The sequence below is a fragment of the Protopterus annectens genome, chromosome 4.part0 (assembly GCF_019279795.1).
Source record: "Protopterus annectens isolate FY-2018-M chromosome 4.part0, PAN1.0, whole genome shotgun sequence".
NCBI lineage: Eukaryota > Metazoa > Chordata > Ceratodontiformes > Protopteridae > Protopterus > Protopterus annectens.
Window position 1 is genome coordinate 737,596,908 of NC_056733.1, and position 23,126 is coordinate 737,620,033.

A 23,126-nucleotide genomic window follows, 5' to 3' on the forward strand; every position below is an offset into this window, starting at 1 on the left:
GAGTCATCATCCGCGGCTCCAGTGCATAGCCAGCATCCCCAACAAGGTGGCCATGTGGGATATCCCCCCTGACAAATACCTGATACAGCTGTGAGGCATGCCAGATATGGGAGTCATGGTAGCTTCCAGGGCTACCAGCACACACATCCATGATAATGCCCTGGGCATTGCACACGACCTGGCAGTTGATGGAGTGGAATCCCTTGCGGTTTATGTAGTGCCTACCATGCTCACCAGGTGGTGACTTGATTTGTATGTGCGTGCAGTCTATTGCACCCAGTACGTCCGGGTAGTCTGCCACATGGTGGAAGTGATGCATATTGCTGGCCAACTCCTCCTGAGTTCGGGGGAAGTATATATGCTCATTGGCATGTGGTAACATGGCATCCAGGAACTGGTGTAGTACCCTGGATGCTGATGCCTGTGAGATCCCCATTATATCTCCAGTTGGCCTTTGAAAGGTACCTGTGGCTAGTATTTGCATGCTTACACATACCTTCGTGTCCACTGGAATGGGTTCCCCTCTGTTATTTCTGGTTCACAGGCATGGCCGGCACAGCTCCACTATTTGCTGTAAGATGTCCCTGTCCACCCTGTAATGCTCTACTATCTCCAGATCGTGTAGCCCCTGGTAGGTTACCCTTGGTCTGAACACTCTTCCCCTCCTCCGGGGCCTGCGGTGGTTGTTGGCATCATCCTCCACAACACCGTCAGTCTCTAACACATGCTGATGAATCACAGCTATGGCAGCTCCCAACATGTACATTTTAAAAGTTCCCCGTGTGTTTACACCTATGGTGCAGTGTTTGGGAATTCACAGGTGTGTGTAGGGTGCTTTCACACTTTATACTATTGTGTTGTGAACACCGATGATGTCATAGGGTGTGTATGTATGATCATAGCTACAGGGTATCTTATGTGTTTTACTACCGGAACTACTATTGTGGTGCCTTTGTTGTTGAATTACATTTGGCTGCCATGGATTACCTCTTGACCTTCCCTTTACATGTCTGCATGTTCCACCTACCATTTTCTGGCATGCATCCAGCAGCCTGCTTTCATTTGTATTTTCCTAGACCTGGCGTATCTTGCGTAATGTGTGTTATTGCCGGTCTACTGTCAGTTTGTTTTGCTCTGCTATGACAGATCTCCCATCTTTGCAATCCAATGCCTCCCCTCCTTTCTTTGCATTCTGATGCCTCCCCTATCCTGTTTTGCAGGTTTCTGCGAGCAGACTTGACAGCTGCCGTCGAGTGGCAGCCATGAGCTGATTGGTGTTGATTGCTCTTTAGTACGCCAACTACCCTACTTCAGCATTTCCTTCTTTTCTTCCCCTGACCTTCCTGTTTGTGCTATTGTTCACGCCGCGTGCATCCGCTTACTGGGTTTCGGGCACATTTTCATCCCCGTACACATGCGCTTTTGGACACCATGTGTGCTCTCAACTAAATGATTCTATACCTTAATCCCCACCCCTGTCCTGCAGCTTTGCTTAGCAATGGCCAGGCCAGTTTGCATTGCTCCAATGTGCTTGCTGCTACGGTGGCACACCCCTGTGCTGATGTCATGTATCTCCTCTGAGCCACTCCTCGGTATTATAGCGCTGCGCCGTATGGTTCAACCTTCATCCGGTGGGACATTTGCTATTCAGTATTATCTGCCGCATTTGCATGGCATTGACTACTAATTCATAGTTACGGCACCGAACACTGTCGCAGGCCCTTAGCAACCCTTGCACCTTGGTTGTGGCATTCCATGCCTACCATTGTGTATTATGGTGTAAACCTGATTTGTATTACATTGCGATTTTATGACATTTTTATATATTTTCTTTATGTTCCAGTTTGCACACACATGCCCTGTGGTTATACTGTGTGTTATTGTGGACATGACATTAAATGTTGTTTTTTAGGTGTTGTGTATCTTTTCTTATGCCATTGGCTGTGTATTTAGCCATTGGCATATGTTAACTTTGTAATACATGAGTCTGATCCGCTTCCAAAGCTCCGATGTTCTGTTTGGGTAAATGTAAACCGTGTTTTTTGGTTTACATTTCCGCGGGCTTACGCTACACCTGCACCACTTCATAAATCACTATCTGCCTTCATTTGCATGGTGCGACGCTGCACATGGGGCGATTAGCATACCTATGCCGAGGGCTGCGCAGTTCTTGTGTACGCCGGTAGTGCACGTTTTATTGGATCGTACCTGAATCGCTCGACGGCCATATTTGGCATTATTCCATCTACGCTACGTCTGCGCCTGGTGCAAGCTTAATGAATCCTGGGGCCAATGTCTTGTACTAAACAACACAATCAGTATGTACATTTAAAATAAACAGTGAAAACTGAAATGTGACTAAACAAAGTGACTTCTGCATGATATATTACACCTTTAACAGCATTTCTGCACTAATTTGTCTTTTTGAATAATTTAATTTATCTAAAATAGTCACAATACCTTGTAAAATGCAATGACTTGCATTAGATTTACTGTCATATTGCGTAATACATGGAATGGAATATTAAAGAATTTATTCATACCCTGCATTGTTTTATATTATATAAACATCAAGAAAAAAAGATCCAGAAGTTTAAGTGCTCATTATGAATGGTGTATATCAGCTTTCACCATGCCTCTCATTATACGTCACATCATAAAAAACTGTTGAGGAATATTTACTTACCAAAATAATATGAAGTTACCCTGACCCCAAATGGAAAAATCAGAAAAAAGGGTTGTGGACAGATGGATGCATATGAAACAGAAACATAATTAATTTAGAACCATAGTATTGTCGTTAGTGCATGCAACCATTTGTAGAGTGATAAACTTGTCATTTTTATCAGAAAACAGAAGGTTTTATCTCTTTGCATATGTTAAGAGGCTTTCAACAACAGCAAAAAAAAAAAGGCTGATATGTGACATTGGCTCCCAGTGGTCATCAAATGCACAGGGCAGAAAACCGGGAGTGGTTGTAATAGTTCCACATCTCTGTCAAAGCAGCAGTAGCCATTTACAGACTGTACATTCATGGGCTAGTCACTTCACAGCATAAGAAAGCGAATGGCTAAAAATGGGATCAGGGTGAGCCTGACTGCATATTACAGCTCATCTGAGATCAGGAACCAGTAACTCATCAAAGAACAGCTTGCTAGAATATGTTCCTAATAAACCCCCCCCAAAAAAAAAAAAAAACTTGGGCAATCATACTCGGTCACTAATGGAAAAATCTGATGCACACGTTTCTTTACATGGATAACAAAAGGAACCTCTAGACAACGTAATAAGATATGGTAGTTAGATGTGTGATTCAAGGAATATAAGAAGGACTCATTCTATCAATTGGTTACCTCAGACAATAACCAACACATGAGGAATCCTTATAAAAAAGAGGAAGAGAGAATGCTTAGCTGGGGTGCATTAGGCCTTGAGCAGCTGTGCCCAGCAAGGCATGTTGTAGGGCTGGTATGGTCAAGCAGCATGACATTGGTCAGTCAGAGTCATTGTATTAAAATACATTCATCTCTTTCTGGGGAGGAGATTAATGTTCCTCCCAAATGCAATATAGCTACTTTTCTCTCCAAGTTAGTTACAAGCTCCAGTGAACCCTGATAACTTAAACAAGATTAATGTGATCAGACTTTGAAGAATCTTTTGAATTTTTCCATAAGATCTGTATAGGGAAAGTAATCATAAGAGATTTGGACACTGTTAATTATACCAGAAACATACATGTGCCTTACAGAGAAGAGCGTGACACCTCAATGTAGTATTTTCATTGAAAAGTGGGATCCAGAGCTGCAGGGCAGGTATATGATGAAGCTGGTGGGAAAGCTAATTCAGAAAAAAATGGAAGAAAGGATTTCTTCACAGAATGAGTGGTTGAAATAAGAAACACCCTACCTGTGGTATTCTTGGAGGATAAAATAATAATTTAATAAGATATAGGTTCACAGATGTAAATATAATTTCTAGGTTTTAATGACACCCATTTTATTTTGGGTATGAGTGGCTGAGCATTTAAAAGCTTCTTAGGTGACAGACCAGGGGTAAATTTACAATTCCCCATCCACTGATCTAAGCTATGTTTGAATAAATGCAGAGAAGAACTCAACTTCACATGGATGGGAAGCCTGTTCCGGAGAAAGGCAATCTCTGAGATATACACCTGTCCATCCAACATGCATTATTTATGTTAAAGATGAGGTTTAGGTCCCTAGATCTGGTATTTCTAATGCCATTTGCTTTTCAGATGTGCAACAGGTCATAAGTGCTGGATCAGAGGATGCTTTGGAGACCAGGCAAAGATCACCTCTCAGTAGTCTAAAAGAAACAGAGTACAGGGATAAAACTTTGAGGTGGTCTGCATAGGGCATGTTGTCTACACCATGTACTCGTTTTGTGAGGAACCAGCGTGGACACGCCCATTGTTGCATATTCTGTTCAGGTGCATAATGAAGGGGACATTGTACTCAATGACTGGTCTAATGATTTCCGAGTTCAGTGGAAAATGACATCCTTGCACATACTGTAGCTGCCATACACTTGCTCGTAAGTTGCTGAATGTAAAATAATTTCCTTACTACAGTAGGCACATAATGTTCAAAGGCCAAGTCACTGTCTATGTGCGCTCCAAACCCCTGACCACAGGGTCAATTCTTAGGTATATATTATCAAAGTTATAGTTCCTCCCTAACCCAATTCAAGTGCGGGCAATCAGAAATTCATCCCTAGTTTGGCACCTATGTCTCAGATGCAAAGAGGTAACCTGTAAATGGTTCATCTTCCTGGCCCCTGCTTACACTTATCAAGGGTATCAGAACTCATCAGAGATTTGGGATGCATGGCTAGGCTTAAAAAGGCCCTTGTGGTCATTAGCCTAATAAACACCTATGTACCTATGAACCTATAATCAATGCAGTAATTTCCAGAGGTACGGTTGCAAATTACATTGACAGACTAGGGATAAGGAAAACAAAATAAATGCAAATACAGAAATGAAATTACAAGTTGAAATGGAAAGGTGATGTGAGTCACAGGCCTTGAACAACTAAAAATATCTTATTATCTATTTAATGGCATGATTTTAAATGTCAGTTACAGAGATAAAATGCAAACATTATACTAGCAAATATGCACCATGTGCTGCTGCCCAGAAAGTGTATTTGTTCTTGATTACCATGTTTGTAAACCTGATTTTTAGTCCAAAAATAATTTATATTGTGTATTACCTTTCTATTTGAGTTGATTTTAGTTGGAAGAATTCCTTAACAATTGAAATCATAATTCTAAAAAATTACCATTTGAAGACAATGGATGGCATCGTTACTCAGAAAACTGGTGTTTGGACTTTTACGGCATTACATTATAAGGATGTCCTGAGGGGACTAAAGCTCTACATGAAGCAAAATTAACAAGGAAAAAATGCTGCTTAATTTTGCAAGCGCACAGGCAAGCATCTTTTTTTCAGTTTTTCGTTAGAAGATGAAAGTAAATGATACATTAGTTATGTAGTGATAGCATCACATCAGGCACAGTTTAACAGTACTTTAAAAGGACATGTATATATACATTTATATATATATATATATATATATATATATATATATATATATATGTGGATCTACAGTATTCTCACGAACTTGCGTTTTACCGAAACGTAAATTCGTGAGAATATTTATGCGAAAGTGCATTTCAACAAAAACGCACTTTCTCATAAATATAGTTTAAAAAGAAAAAAAAAAGAGGTAAATAGGTGTAAAAATGCTGTTTGCATGTATCCTTACTTGGACATCAACATTTAGTACTGATGTTCAAGTAAGGAAGTGTTTGCTGAGATTGTGGTACAGTGGGGATGAGGGAATATTCCCTTTTCCCCATTGTCGTGCGATCTCGGAGTGAGAATAATAAAGTAGGGGGGTGTGGGTAGTGCAGGGGGGGGTTGACCCCCTGCATAAATGTATTTAAAGTGTTTTTCCCCCCATTGGATTTACATAAAATTTTGTTTTCGATAAAACACACTTTCGCGTAAATGCACTCAAGAATTTACATTTCGGTGAAACGTAAATTAGTTTAAATCAAGTAGTTCCATATAAATAAATATATATATATATATATATATATATATATGTATATATATATATATATATATATATATATGTATATATATATATGGGTCTATATTGTATTATCGAAAACACAGTTCATCGAACCGTGTTTCTGATAATACAGTTCAGTGAAAGTGCATTCTATCAAAAATGCATGTTCGCTGAACAAAACCAGGAAAACACAAAAAAAAAACAAACTATACAGCATTAAGCAGGGGGGCAAGCACCCCTGCACCCTCACACCCCCTACTTTATTATTTTCACTCCGAGATCGCATTACAGTGGGGAAAAGGGAATATTCCCTTATCCCCACTGTACCACAATCTCAACAGGAGATCTCTTAGTTGTACATCAACAGTATACGTTGATGTACAACTAACAGTACATGCAAACGGCATGTTTTTTTTTTCTTTAGCGGAAGTGCATTTTCGACAGAATGCACTTTCACTAAAGTGTGTTCGCTCAAGTGCTGTTTCATGAACCATATTTTTGACAATAAAAACAGGACCCATATATATATATAGCTTAAAGATGGAAGAAGACAATAAGCCTACCTAGTTTGCTGCTTTATGTACATTAACATTCGACCTCTGTTCTATCCCTATATTCACCTGCCTGATTACCTTTGTAAATTCCATCTCACAGCCTGTTCCAATAGGCCATTCCATAGGTCCATAGCCCTATGTCTGAAAAAGTATTTTCAAATATTCAGGGTACAGATGGTCTATAACATCTGATTCCTGTACTTCCTCTGTCTCCCTTTATACCTCCTATTCAGAATGAACCCCTTTACATCTTCCTGACATGATCATGTGCACCAGTGTTGCAGCTCAGCTCGCCTTCTGGTTTCATGTTTGAAGGGCTGTTCCTTTATTTATTATTTTATTTATTTTACATTTGTTTACCAGGAAAGTCCTACTGTGAATAGCTGCCCGTTTCAGTGGAGGCCCGGGAAGAAAATCTCCACATGATGAATATTTAAGAAAATAAGAGAAAGGAAACAAAAGAAGATAATTGTTAAGTAGTAACATTAGATACACACAGTAATTGTACGAAGTTATACAGGCAATACAAAAATTTCAAGTGACAGTAACGTTTTTACATTACAGTAGTAGCTGTTTGAAGTTATGCATACAGTAAGAACTAAAAAAAAAGAAAAACTCAAAGACTCTTCATACAGTAGATATGAATACACGTCAGTTACATCAGTAGTCCCACACAGCAAATATTCAAATTCAAGCTATAAACCAATTTGCTCTTCTTGTCCTTACATACAGTTTTGGAGTGATTGACTGGCCCCAAAACATGTTGGATAGATTAGATAGGAAAACAAGAAGGATGCTCATCAAATAATTTATAAAAAAATATATATATATTCCTCATTCTGAAGGAGGGATGGCACTCCTTGAAATTGATTATGTGCATAGATCTGAAATCATGGGACTCTACACATATCTGCTGACCTCACAAGACCCAAACGTAGTGAAAGTTTTGAAACATGAGGAGAATAAATCTAAGATGACTTCTCTGCTTAATTTAGCAGAAGCATATCAGCATCAAGCAGGAATGGAAATCAAACCAGAAGTGGATAAAAATCAGACAGCAACTGAATGTGCCAAAAAACAAAAGAAAGAATATAAGGTGACGGACCAGATGAGAAGACAAGAAATGTGGAAAAAGCATAAAAATAGTTGCAAGTATAGAAAACTTCTGGAAGAACCTCATGTTGATCAGGAATGAACGCAAGAATGGTTAAGGAGAGGTGAATTGAAACCAAGAGATGAAAGGTTAATATTGGCAGCCCAAGACAGTGGGCTATGTACACAATGGTTTACAAAGTCCATTGAACATGTGGGAGAAACGGACAGATGTAGGTTTTGTAAAACAAAATTGAAAACAGTTGCACACCTTGTTGCAGGTTGAGACATACTAATGGCAGAAGGACTGTATACTGAAAGGCATAATAATGTGGCAAGATTGTTGCACTGGGAATTGTGCAAACATTATGGCATTGAAGTGGCTGAAAAACACTGGAAACATGAGCCACAAAGCATCATAGAAAATTATGAAGTTCATATCACATGGGACCATCCATTACCAACAGTACAAAAGATAGATGCTAGAAAACTGGATACGGTAGTTCAAGAAAAGAAGATAAGAGTAGCATTGATCATTGAAATCGCCATACCCACTGACTACAGTGTCTTGCATACAGACAGGCACAAAGTCATAAAATATCAGGATCTGCAGGCAGAAATGAGAGCAATGTGGAAGAAAGATACCCAGACAGTTCCAGTAGTAGTAGGAGCAACAGGTCTTATAAAAAAGAATCTACAATCATATTTAGATATGTTATCAATCCATGTAACTCTGTACGAATTGCAGAAGGAGTCATTACTGGGCAGATTGCGGGTGCTCCAAAGAGCACTTTTGGCTGATATCAAAGATTGAAACAATGCTAATTTCATGAACTTTAATCATACTTTGACTTAGGAATGGGGTCCATTCCCATCATGGTATCAGAAACCCAAAAGAAATTAAAAAAAGGAAAATATAAGTATTCAACAGAACTTTTGTTAGTATGCATTTTATCTAGTATTATGGGACTAGCAGGTTTAAATGAGGTGGTTTGGGGATGGATGAGAGAAGGTGGGAGTAAGGATTTTACCCAGGGCTAGAGCAGGAACATATCCAGGAGTTGGATAAGTAGGACTTGAGAAGGTTCTTAAAGATATGTTTGTTATCTAGTGTTCGGATATCTAGAGGAAGTGTATTCCAAGTTTTTGCAACAGCACTAGAGTGTAGGGAGTCTCCAAAATTGTATTTACTTTTAGAAATTTCCACCAGTGCTTTGTTAGCACTTTTTAGTGGCCAATTGCTGGTGTAGTGACTGAGTAGTCCTTGTAGGGCTGGGGTCTTTTCAGAGTGGTACAGGACTTGGTGGGCTATTGTAAGTTTTTTAAAGGCTAAAAGGCTCAGTAATTCTAGCCAGGATTGTTGTTTGAGGGATTGGCAGCAGTGGGATCTATAGGATAAGTTGGTGCTGAATTCTGCTATCATCTTGTAACAGATAGTTTGTTTAGGTCACTTTTGTTTACACTGGTTAGGACTGGGGCCTAGAAGTGTCGAGAGTAGGTGGGTTCTTGCAATGGTGATTTTACTGTTGGACGTTAGGTAATTTTTGCATCTATAGAGGGTGCCTAGTTTTTTATGTACTTTTGTTATGGTGTGAATTAAATGTTTGTCAAATTTCATGTTGCGATCTATGATTACTGCAAGTAGTTTAGTTTGTGTGGCTGGTGTTATAGGGGTATTGCTGGATGAGGTTATTTTTAATAATGGGACTGGTTCAGTAGCTTTAGAGGGATGGAATAGCATTAAGTGTTTTTTTTTGGTCGAGTATTAGTTGAGAGTCAGATAGCCAGTTTTCTATCGCTGTAAAGGATTCTTGGGTGATTTGTTGTAGATGCTGGAGTGAGGAGGCAGAACAGATTAGGGTGGAATCCTCGGCGTACTGGACTAGGTTGGCATGTAGGATGGTAATATGGAGGTTGTTGGCAAATATGGTGAATAAAAGGGGCGCAAGGATGGATCCCTGTGGAACACCCAAGTTTACAGGGAGGAAGGGGGATAGCGAGTTTTGCCATTTTATGGCTTGTGGATTATTAGAGAGATAGTCTTTGAACCATAGCAGTGTGGAGTTGTGTAGTTTGAGTTCCGAGAGTATGGTTAGTAGTTTGGAATGAGATACTGTATCAAATGCTTTGGAAAGATCCAGAAAGATGGTAGAGAAGAGATTACCTTTGTTACACTGTTGAATTAAGGTGTTGTTAAACCTGATGAGGGCAGTGGTGGTACTATGGTTAGGGTGGAATCTATGTTGTTCTTCAGCCAGGAGGTTTTAGTTAGTAAATAGTTTAGTATTTAGGAATGTATGCATCTTTCAATTATTTCTGACAGGGGGGAATAGTATGGCAATTGGATGGTAGCTTGATAGTTCAGTTGAAGTGCCTTCTTTGTGTATTAATATTATATGAGAGATTTTCCAGAGTGTTGGAATATGTTGTTCAGATACTGACCTGTTTATTAGAATAGAGACAGGGTATGAGATGGCTTTGACTGCTATTTTGCGGTATTCCCCTGGGAGTTTATTGGCTGCAAGTGTAGTGGGTTTTAGCTTTGTCAGATATTTGTATATTGTGTTGTTTAGTACTGGTTGAAGGGAGAAGCAGTTTGGTCATTTGTTGAGGTTTGGGGGATTGGATAGATCGAGGGAGAGGAGTTATTATTCAGGTTTAGAATGGAGTTGTCAAAGTATTCATTGAATTGTGTTGCGATTTTCCTAGTGGGGCTGTCAATGTTTGGGGGTGGGGGTACCAGTTTTCCCATGTTGGAGTATTTTATTGATGGCTGCCCAAATCTTTTGTAGGCTTGTCCTGTATTTTGCTTGGATGTTGGAATAGTGATTTTTCTTGTCTATTCTTATCTGTTTTTTCAACTTGTTTCTTAATTCGAGGTGCTTTTGCCTATTTTAGTTGGTTTTGTTTTGACCCCAAGTTTACCACGCCTTATCTCTCTTTTAGGAGTAGTTTGGTATTTTTGGTAAGCCAGGGGGCATAGTTGGAGTTTGCTCTTATTGTTCTAGTTGGGGCAATTTGGCCTAGTATGTTTAGGAAAGTAGAGTTAAAATACTCGACTACTTTGTCTAGGTGGAGGTTTGTAAGGGGTGTCCAATTGCCATGATGTAGTGCAGTTATGAGGTCCTGGGATTTGAAGTTCTTTGTATAGCATATTTGTTGTAGGAAGGAAGGTTTTATGGGTTTAATTTGGCACATTAGAATGAATGTAGGTAGATGGTTGCTAAGGCTGTCAGGTAGTGTCACAGGGTTATAGGATAGGGAAGGCCGGTTGGTTAGAATCCAGTCTAAGATGGACTCTTTCTTGGAGGATTTGTCAAGTCTGGTAGAGGTTTGGATTAGTTGAGTGAAGCCATAGAGGTTTATGTGAGTAGTAGAAGCAGTGAAATGCATGTGGACCAGTCAATATTAAAGTCACCTGTTGTGAGTGTTTCATGGGGGGGGAGGGGTTGGGATGACCAGTGGAGAATACATTATAGTGTGTTAATGTTGTTACCAGAGGGATATATGCACCGATTATATTTAGTTGTTTTTGAGTATTGAACTTTAATTTGGCAAATAGGGTCTCTGCTTTATTAAATATAGGGGAATTTATGTTCATATTGTCAATAGTAAGGTTGTTTTGTGGAACATGGCAATACCACCACCTCTTTCTGATGTTCCGTCTTTCCTAAGTATATTATAGCCTTGAGGAAGTAATTCGTTGTCATTAATATGTGGCTTGAGCCTTGTCTGTGTGAGGAGAACTATGTCAGGGGAGTAAAGGGACAGGGTGGCATGTAGTTTCTCTATTTTGTTGAGTATACTTCTTATGTTGATATTAAGGATTAGCAAGTCTGTCGTATTTCTCTGGGAGATAATAGTAAATGTTACTTGGTATGAGGGGATCTTGGGATTACTTGCAGGGCCAGCATTCGGGTGGACATCACCACTGATTAACAGGTGTGATACAGTATGGATAATGGTTTGTAAGTATTTAGTCATGCATAGGAGGTAGTGTAGGGAAATACATTTTTTGTATTGCACTGGGGGATTTGAATGGGACTGATTCTATATGAGGAAGTTTATAGATTACTGGTGAGACAGGTACAAGTGATGAGCTATGTTTTAGAGGGTTTGGGTTGGTGGTTGATTGTATTATTAGGTTGGGGCTAATATTTTGATGGTAAGAGGTGATGTGGGCAGCAATAACAAGTGATAAGATTATTAAGCCTTGCAATGGTGTTGTTCCATGCATTAGTAGCTACAGTGCTTTTGCAAGCAGACTGGAATATTATTAGATTAATGGAACTTTTATTATGATGAGATGTTATTAGAGGTTGGGGTGGAGATGGTTCTTCTAGGATTTAATTTATTGTAAGTACTTAGAGTTAGTTAGGATGCAGATTCAACTAGTCTAATGTATCATTAGTAGTTGCAGTTGGTTAAGATGTAGTCAGTAGATTAAGTAGTTGGAGTGATATGGGTATATTTTGAGATAGTAGTGGGTAGTGGTTGTGACAACCGTGCACTGGCCCAGCAATCAGGGAGCCTCAATCCTCACCACCAACACAAGTGAGGGGCATCTCATATAGGAGAGAGGATAACAAATACACACAGTAAAGTACAATTTCCCTTAAGAACACACAGAGATCACAGTCAGTCTGGGTCTGGTTGCCCCCTTGCTCTCCAGGTCCCCAATAAGACCCCACTGGCACAGCATTAGGGTCCAGATCTCAGCCTAGCTGGGCAAGCTAAAACCTCCAGCACCCTCTCTGTCCCACCAGTGCTTGGTGTCCCTGCCCAAGTAGCTGACACACACACTTTGAGATAAGGGTTATATATATATATATATATATATATATATATATATATATATATATATAACCACACATACACTTCTGGGGAAGGCTGGCACAGATTTTCCAGCTGTGCCCCTATTACCCAGACTATATGGTAGTACCGCCTGCCCCCACTCAGCTAATATTTACCAGCTACTCGAAGGCCCTTAAAAGGGTGTCCAAGTATTACTGTGCAATATTATTATCCAATAGTAAGTGTGACTAAACAGTCAAGGCTTATTAGAGGGGCTTGATGACAGAATCACTTTAAGCATGCAATGTACTCTAGAGCTTAAATTATCTCTACACAAAACAGCCACAGTTGAAATGGTTTAAAAAATATTTAATAATAAATAATAAAAACACAAGACAATACTTCTACTGTACAGTGCTAGTCAAGAGTTCAGAGATAGATCAAAGAGAAGTACTTAAAACAATAAAGTAGAAAAGTTCTGATATGAATACAGAAAAAACACAGTCTAATCTTCCTACTTCCTAGCTACTTCTCAAAGAAAGTACAATTCTAAAATAAATTGCACCTATAGAGCATACAGCAGTGCTGAGTTGGATGGTCAAGACAAAAATGCTTAGAGTCTCTCTGAGAAATAGTTTTTAAAATCACTAACAAACATTTCTGCTGGACCCTCCCAGATTACATCATTCTGATTTAGTTCCCAGGCCAACAGAAGCTCAACATTTACATTTTTAACATCTCCTTTTGTTATCTTGCAGCTGGTCAGGAAGCTATAGCCATAAAAGACATTCCACATGTAAACTCTAGTAATTATTCCTTAAGCCCAGATGGAATGACTCTGAATTTTTAATTTTAAAGCACAGACATGAAATAATGTTAACTTCAAAGGACAGATAGGAAATGCCTGACTTAGCTTTCTTTACAGCAGAGGGCAATATTGCTACATTATCGAAGTTAAACATTTCACAGCATTTTCTTTCATTTAAGATAACAAGCTTGTATTTTGCATTGATATTTACAAATGACAGAATTGTGTACCAAATTCTATTTGGCTAGGCTGGCAGCCTTCACTCATCTCTACCAGTCTTTCTTTATCTTCACACATCTCCCCCCTTGGAGAACCCAAGCTAGTTTTTCAAGTGGCCCTTGAAAAACGCTACTTGAGAGGGTCAGGTCTATTTGAGTATACCTTACCCCATTCCCTGTCTTGAGAGCCCATCTGCATTGGCATTGCTACTCCCACTGCGGTGCTGTACTGACATATCATATGCTTGCAACCCCAGGCTCCATCTTAGCAACTTGGCATTTTGCTGGCTGGCTCTGTTTAACCATATTAGGGGGTTGTGATCTGTCATTACAGTGAGTTTTCTTCCATACAGATAAGGCTGAAGTTTCTGTAGTGCCCACGCTATGGCTAGACATTCCTTTTCTACCGCTGCATAGCATTCCTCCCTGGGCTGGAGCCTACAACTGAGATAAACCACTGGGTCCTCTTCTCCCTCTGAAGAAATCTAAGTACAGCCCCCACCCCATGGATTAAAGCATCCACCTGTACAACACATTCTTTGCTGTAATCTGGGCTGGCTAACATGGGGTGGGTCCTCCTAAGGCTCCCTTAAGCTTTTGGAATGCCTGCTCACATGCTGGGGTCCACACTATCTTATCTGGCCTGTTCTTCCTTGTCAGGTCAGTGAGGGGAGCAGCTATGGTACTATAATTGGGGACAAAGTTTCTGTAGTACCCTGCTGTCCCTAAGAATGCCCTCACCCACTTTTTGGTAACAGGTGCAGGCCATGCCTGAATGGCTTCCACTTTGGCACGTTCTGGCCTTATCTTACCATTCCCCACTCTATGTCCTAGATAGGAGACCTCTGCCATTCCCACCTGGCATTTGCTCAGCTTAATGGTCACCCCTGTCCTCTGTAGTCTGCCCAGCACCTCTCTGACCTGCTGAAGGTACTCTTGCCAGGAATGGCTGTAGATGGCAATATCATCTATGTAAGCCAGGGCAAACCCTCCTGCTCCTGCTAGGATATGATCTATGAGCCTCTGGAAAGTCACTGGAGCAGTCTTCATCCTCAAGAGCATCCTTGTGAACTCATACAAACCAAACTGAGTCACAAAGGCTGACTTCTCTCTAGCACTGGGAGTCAAGGGCACCTGCCAGTAACCCTTGGTAAGATTAATGGTTGTAAGATTTTAGCCCCATCCACCTGCTCTAGGGCCTCATCTCTGCTAGGCATGGGGTAAGCATCCGACTCTGTGTGATTATTTAATTTCCTGTAGTCCACAAAGAACCTAGTGCTGCCATCCTTCTTTGGAACCAGCACCACTGGTGAGGCCCAGGGACTGTTGGACTCTTGAATCACCCCCAGTTCCAACATTTCCTGAACCTCCTTCCTCAGAGTCTATTTGATTCTCTCAGGCACCCTATAAGGGGCCTGCCTAAGAGGCCATCAGGGTCCTGTATCCACCTGGTGCTGCATCAGGTGGGTGCACCCTGGTTTCCCAGTGAACATGTCCCTAAACTTCTGCAACACTGCTCGGATTTCTCGAACCTGGGTAGGAGATAGCTGCTGGGACATTGCTACCTCTTCCACTGAGGTGTCCGTCCAAGCTTCATTGAGGAGATCAGTCACCAGATCTCTGTCAGACTCCTCCTGCAACCCACTGCAAATGCTCAGCACAAGGGCCTCCCTATCAAGGTAAGGTTTCATCATGTTAACATGGTACAATTTGTGCCTCTGCCTTCTGTCTAGCAGTTCCACCATGTAGTTAACATCACTTACCTTTCTCACCACCTTGTAGGGTCCCTCCCAAGCTGCTTGCAGCTTGTTGAGCCTGACAGGGAATGAGAACCATCACCTGCTGCCCTACAGCATACTCTCTAGCTCGAGCATTCCTGTCATACCACACCTTTTTCTGTTGTTGGGCTTCTGCTAGGTTCTCCTGAGCCAAGCCCATGAGTTCCCTGAGCCTTGTCCTAAGGTTTAGGACATATGCCATAACAGACTCCTTGTGAGACGCACACTCACCTTCCCAGTCATCTCAAATTAAATCTAGAGGTCCCTTCACCCTATGCCCATACAACAACTCAAAGAGTGAAAAACCTGTGGATTCCTGGAGAAACTCTCTATAAGCAAACAACAGATGGGGCAAATATTTGTCCCACTCCCTCTTAAACTGATCTGCAAATGCCTGTAGCATGGACTTGATTGTAGAGTTTAACCTCTCAACAAGACCATTAGTCTGGGGATGGTAGGGTGTGGTCCTCATGTGCTTCACCCCACAAGATTTCGAAAGACAAGCCTGCAGGTCTTACATTAAATTGGCACATCTGTCTGCCAGTATTTCTTTTGGGAAACCTACCCTGCTGAAAATATCTGACAAAGCATTTGCCACCTTCTGTGCCTCAATGGAGGACAAAGCCACTGCCTCAGGGTATCATGCAGCATAATCCACTACCACTAGGATATACCTTTTCCCTGTGGAACTTGGGGTACTTAGAGGACCCACAATATCCATAGCTAACCTCTGAAATGGCTCCTCAATCACAGGCAAAGGCATCAAAGGAGCACTCACCTTGTCTCTTGCCTTGCCTACCTTTTGGCACTGCTCACAGGTCCTGCAGTACCCTGCTACATCTCTGGAAATTCCAGGCCAATAGAAGTTCTGCATAATACGTCTCTTTGCACGTTTTATGCCCATATGACCGGCAAAGGAAATATGGGCTATGACTAGAAGCACCAGATGGTAGGCTCTAGGCACTACCAACTGCTGTACTCTCTCACCCTCTTGCCCTCTCTCAGGGGTCTACTCTCTGTACAGTAATCCTTTATCCCAGTATACACATTCCCCCTTCCCTTGAGAATCAGGTGCCTCCCTAGCTACCTGCCTCAAGCCTTGCAATGTAGGGTCTGAGAGCTGAGCCTGTCTCAGCTCTCTCCTTGTAACCCTTCCCAGCTCCCCTTCCACAGGAAGTCTGGCATCCTCTGACAGTGGTGCCTCACTGTCAGCTTGGGTACTACTACTCACCTCTACCTTTGCAGTCACTCTGTCCAAGGGAACATCAGTACCCACAAGCAGCTGTGGCTCACTTTCAGTCTCACTGCTACAGAGTAGCTCCCTTCCTGTAGTAACCAGCTCATCAGTCCTGGCTGCAAGTATGCAGTCTGTCTGGGTCTCTCCCAAGCTACCAGACCCACATGCTTGTCTCCTAGCCTGACTGTGTGTAACTGCATTAGCACATGGTACTGCCTCATCCAAATCCTTCCCAATCAGGACATCTGCAGGATGGTAGTGCCATACCCTGTTGTCTCAAGACAACCTACTATTGGCATTTTGTCTTTCCCACTTACTGGCTCTCTCACCTTTTGTTCCCCACCTTGCCTCCATGGACATCTGTATGCCACATGGACCCACTGGTTGCATTCAAAACATTTGACCCTAGCTCCTGGACGTATACCTGAACTAGTGGCTTCCCCTGCTACTGGCAGATTCTGTTGGAGCAGTCTGTGCTGCACACCATGGGTTCCATTAGACCCACGAGCAGTACTGGAGGTCCCTTCCCTGTGCAGGGCTGCCCTGCTTGCTAGGTATAGGTCTCCGTTCTTCCCAACTCCTCTAAAGTAGCACATTGTCTATCAGCTAACCAGATCCTCTTGTCCTCAAGCAAAGTGCTAAGGACTTGTTCCCTCACCAAAAGGTCTGCCAGCCCTTCAAAAGTGGTGACCTGACCTGACATCGACTCACCCAACTATGAAAATAAGTGCTCAGTTCAGCAACATATTCACACACACCTTCATCTGTCTTGCGTCTGTGCTCACAAAACTTTTTCCTATACTTTCAGGTATTAGCTTAATCAATTCTAACCAGTGATTTTTAACAGCAGTATAATTAAAGCATGTAATGTCTGACATTTTAGACACCACGGTTACAGCTTTATCACAGAATAAGAGAGTCAGGAACCATACCCAGAGCCCTTGGTCAACTTCATACTGTTTGCATACCCTCTTAAACATATGAATGAAACTATCAAAATTATCCCCCTCTTTAAATTGAAGAAGAAATTTACTGACCTGTTGTGCTTCTGGCGTCCAGTTACTCCCTTCCCCGTTACCTCCACGACTCTGGCGAAGAGTCAGCATTTCCCTCTCATGCCTCCTCTGTCACTCCTTTTCCTCGGCTTCTATCTCCAGATGCCTGGCCTCCAACTCAAGTCTCTTTAGCTCCAGCTAGATTTTTAAGTCCACTGAAGAAAGGGTGATCTGTCCATTCTCTGAGGATAATGTATCTCCACTGCCTGTCTGATTGTCCTCCTGGATGCTCTTTTTTGATGCAGCTCTGACCAAGGCTGCAATCAGGTCTGCCTTAGTCAGGTTTCCATACACCAGTCCCCTAGCCTGGCATATCTCCACCAGCTGGCTCCTTGTCAGCTTCCCATACTCCTCTGCTGACATGCTGCCTGCTCACCCTAACTAACTAAGATAACAAAATAAATAAACCAACTGTGATATGAACTCTGAGTATTCACTGCATGGCTGATTTAGAGTAGAAAACACCTTCAAAGCTCACTGTACACAAGCTACAGTAATTCACTCTACCTACACCACTACAAGCCAATTAGCATTTGCCAACCAATTAATATGTGGTGTGGATATCCCACCACTGCCCACCAATTAATATGTGATGTTGAGTTCCAACCACTGCCCACCAATTAATATGTGATGCCCATGCACTGGCCCTGCAATCAAGGAGCCTCAATCCTCACCACCAACACAAGTGAGGGGTGTGTCATATAGGAGAAAGGATAACAAATACACACAGTAAAGTACAATTTCCTTTAAGAGCACAAAGAGATCACAGTCAGTCTGGGGCTGGTTGCTCCCTTGCTTTCCAGGTCCCCAATAAGATTCCACACTGGCACAGCTATAGGGTCCAGATCTCAGCCTAGCTGGGCAAGCTAAAACCTCCAGCACCCTCTCTGTCCCACCAGTGCTTCGTGTCCCTGCCCAATTAGCTGACACACACACACTTTGAGATAAGGATTATATATAACCACACAGACACTTCTGGGGAAGGCTGGCACAGATTCTCCAGCTATGCCCCTATTACCCAGACTATATAGTAATACCACCTGCCACCACCCAACTAATATTTACCAGCTACTCGAAGGCCCTTAAAAGGGTGTCTAATTATTACTGTGCAATATTATTATCCATAGTAAGTGTGACTAAACGGTCAAGGCTTATTAGAGGGGCTTGATAACAGGATCACTTTAAGCATGCAATGTACTATAGAGCTTAAATTATCTCTACACAAAACGGCCGCAGTTGAAAGGGTTTAAAATATTTAATAATAAATAATAAAAACACAAGACAATACTTATACTGTACAGTGCTAGTCAAGAGTTCAGACATCACAGAGAATTACTTAAAACAATACAGTAGGAACATTCTGATATGAATACAGAAAACACTTAGTCTAATCTTTCTAGTTCCTACCTACTTCTCAAAGAAAATACAATTTTAAAATGACTTACACATATAGAGCATAAGGCAGTGCTGAGTTGAATGGTCAAGACAACAATGTTTAGAGTCTCTCTGAGAAATAGTTTTTTAAAATCACTAACAAACATTTCTGCTGGGCCCTCCCAGATTACATCATTCTGATTTAGTTCCCAGGCCAAGAGAAGCACAACATTTACATTTTTAACATCTCCTTTTGTTATCTTGCAGCTGGTCAGGAAGCTATAGCCATAAAAGACATTCCATATGTAAACTTTAGTAATTATCCCGTAAGATAAAACAATAGAAAGAATGTGCTAGCCCAGATGGAACTACTCCAAGTTTTTAATTTCAAAGAACAGACATGAAATTATTTTAACTTCAAAGGACAGATAGGAAATGCCTGACTTAGCTTTCTTTACAGTAGTGGGCAATGTTGCTACATTACTGAAGTTCAACATTTCACAGCATTTTCTTTCATTTAAGAAAATAAGCCTATATTTTACATTCATATTTACAAATGACAGAATTATGTACCAAATTATATTTGGCTAGGCTGGCAGCCTTCACCCATCTCTACCAGTCTTCCTTTATCTTCACAGCGGTGTTTACTAATGAGTTGGTGGAGGCGACACAAAAGTAGGGGGGTATGTTGGTGGGGTTTTATTGGATGATGACAGTAGGTGGTGTAGTGTACTTGGCTATAAAGGAAATGAAAGTGGGTGTAGGAGGGAATGAGGTAGTGTAGGGGAGCGGAGGTAGCCCAGAAGGTCAAATGGAGTGGGCCTACTGTGATCTCGGCTGTTAACTCAAGGAGACAAGAAACAATCAGTAACATACCTCTCAAGTGTACCTCATTATGAGGAATGTACCTCATTTGGGGTCTTAAAAAGTTCATGTTCCTCAAAGTTCCACATTGAAAGGGTCTGTAACACATTCAGTGTTAGGAATTTGTTTAAGTGAAATCCATGGTAAATAGAAATAAATCGTATTAATTCACTAAAAGATATTTTTTATAAGTAAAACCATCATATTATAACCATCATATGACCTTCCTAGCTGAAGTTGTTAGTAAGCCATTAGTACGTATTCCACATTTTGCCCATTTGTTCCACATTATGATGGCTAGGGTTCCTCATTTTGGAGATGGAAGGTTGTGAGCTATGATCAGTAAGTTTTTTTCCTTTGATCTAATATTTTGCTGTTAGATTTAACTTACTGTAGTACTAGTCCAAATCAGATGATATGCCCGATTATGCACATTTTCCTGAGGTAGCTAAGTGTAGGGTGATGTTTGTGACTAATTTAAGCAAAAACCTTTGAAGTAAAGCTAGAGTAGGCTGTAGTCAGGAGTCAGTGAGGAGAAAATAGAACAGGAAGATGTAAGGGTCTGAGTAGAGGGATACAAGTTTGTCTTGGAGATGTGGAGAACTCTATTATGGAAAAATGTAGTAGTACTATAATTAACTATCAAACTTAACATACAATAACTACTGTCCATTGCTGGGTAAAAGTGACATGGCCACTGGATGAGGGGAAAAACCAGCAGGAGATCCCAAATGTATTCTTTAGAGTTGGACTTCAGTGCTAAAATGAAAAGGGGAGAAGGAGAGGAAAATTAGGTTACTAGAAAGCTACTCTTGCTAAACGCATGGCATGCAAAAGTAGAGTGGTAGAGAGAAGTTTCTGAGCAGTAGGGAATGGTGGGTATAGTGACAGAAGCACAAGAATGTAGAAAACAAAACTGGAAGGTAGAAATGGAGAGGTTAAGCTAGGGAGTAAGTCAAAGCTGTTTGAAAATGAGAAAAATAAAAAGCAAGGGGAGAGTTTAGCCTCTTGAAACATTCCTCCTGCTCTTCCATCGTTTAGATCTTTCTAATAGCTTTTATAAGAAATCTTTTCAGTGGCCTGATGCACTTTTACTTGCATGATTTTTCACAGTAATGAAGGTGTGCTCTAGCTGTACAATAGGAGTATTAACTCTTTGCTCACATAAACTTTCTCTTGATGATACACCCCAGCATTTTATTTGCTTATACCTTTGCCCTGTCACTCTGAACCCAGTGGCACAATCCATGTGTGATAAGCGCCCCAGATTCTTTGCCTGTTGTGTTGCCATCAGTTCATCTGTTTGAGGCTGATATGTCACACCAACATTGTAGTAAGCCAAGTGTAGTACTTTGGATTTGTTTGCACCGAACCTCAGCTGTCAGCACTCTGTCCACTAAATGGTTCATTCCAAATTCCTTGGTAAACCCTTTCTCCCACACTGCACTGCTACACCTATGTTTATGTCATCAGCTCTGGTTCATTAGTATTTTTTGTTGTAAAGTCAAACATAGAATATCAAGGATGAAGGTGAAACTCATTGCTTATTAACCTGCAAGTAGGCAATGTCCTGTCAAGTTTTATCTACAAACAGCTTGTTTTATATGTTTTAAGGTTGTCATACTGCATGCACATCAAGTAGAAAATGCCCAATTGATATAGAAATACTGCTTGCAATATTAGCACCTTATCAGAGTGTAAGATAATCATTAAAGGAATACTAAACATAGTGCATTCCTCCAAAGCAAAATCACACCTTCTGCATGCATAAACTGACATTTACCATTGTGACTGACTAAAAGATATTGGAAATTTTAATAAAAAGATTTGTAGCAGAAATTTTGTAATATTCATAAGTTTGCTTCACACCTCGCCCTTGCCTAGTGCTTTTCTCATAAAGTAACAGAATCCTGCAATGACATCAGGACATGCAAAAATAGAACTAAACTACAAACTGATACCTGTATTTAAAATACCATGCTTTTATGCTTTTGCATGCTATTACGGTCTTGAGATAATTATAAGTAAATGAGACTTTCACTGGTAATAAACTAATTGTTTTCCATGTATGCATATAGGTGTATATCATATATAGATGTGTGTGTGTGTGTGTGTGTGTGTGTGTGTGTGTGTGTGTGTGTGTGTGTGTGTGTGTGTGTGTGTGTGTGTGTGTGTGTGTGTGTGTGGGTGTGCACGTGCATATCTATATATACCGTCTTTCTTTCTAAATAAGACCTAACCAGAGAATAAGGCCTAACATGGTTTTCCAGGGTGGTCATGATATAAGCCATACCCCAAAAATAAGCCACAGTTAAGATCAACAGCACACGACAGACGTGTTTAATTATAAACTTAACAAAAAGAGATCCTTGGCTCATAAACACTGGTAGGTGTACTTTGAATTGTCAAAGTACAGAAAAAGCACGTAAACTGCACGTGCTTGATAACGAACGGCTGTGGTTATGTCTTCTAACCGTCGCCATTTTTCACTGCTACTCTGGTCTCGTAAGTCTTCAATTAACCCCCCACAGGACAATATGAGTCCAAAAAGAAAGCGCTATTGCGTCATGTACAAGAAAGGAATTGTGGATAACTCCCGGGGAAAGAATCTGAAGGCTTTCTGCAAAGAGAAGAAGTTAGATCTACGAATGGTCCAAAAATGACATGCAGCATATGATTGGCTTAGTCAACAGGCCAACGAGGGAAAGGCTAAGAAGTGCAAGTGTGGGTCAGGTCGGCAACCCTTATTTCCTGAGCTGGAAGACATCATCTGTGAATGGATTGCTTACAGGAGAGCAAAGGCTTTGGTTGTGCACAGGTCTGATGTTCAAGCATTTGCCCTTGCAATGGCACCACAGTTAGAAATATCCCCAGAAAGATTCAAAGCATCACAACATTGGCTGGATGGCTTTCTTCAGTGATATGAACTGTCTCTAAGAAGATCAATAACACTGTTCAAGCTGAAAGATACTGAAGTTATTAAACGTGCACTTGCATTCAAGTCCTTTGTTGATGGCATTGACTTTTCTAAATACCAACTCTCCAACATGATTGCTATGGGTGAAACTGCAGTGTTTATGGGCCAAGGATCTCAAACAACAATTGATCAGAGGGGTACCTCGTCAATCTACATTCCCTCCACTGGTTATGAGAGTGCATGTGTTACCTGTATTTTGACAATTTGTCTAGATGGAAAGAAAACCCCACCTCTAATCATTAGTAAGGGCAAGAAAGATAAGATTGAACGTGCT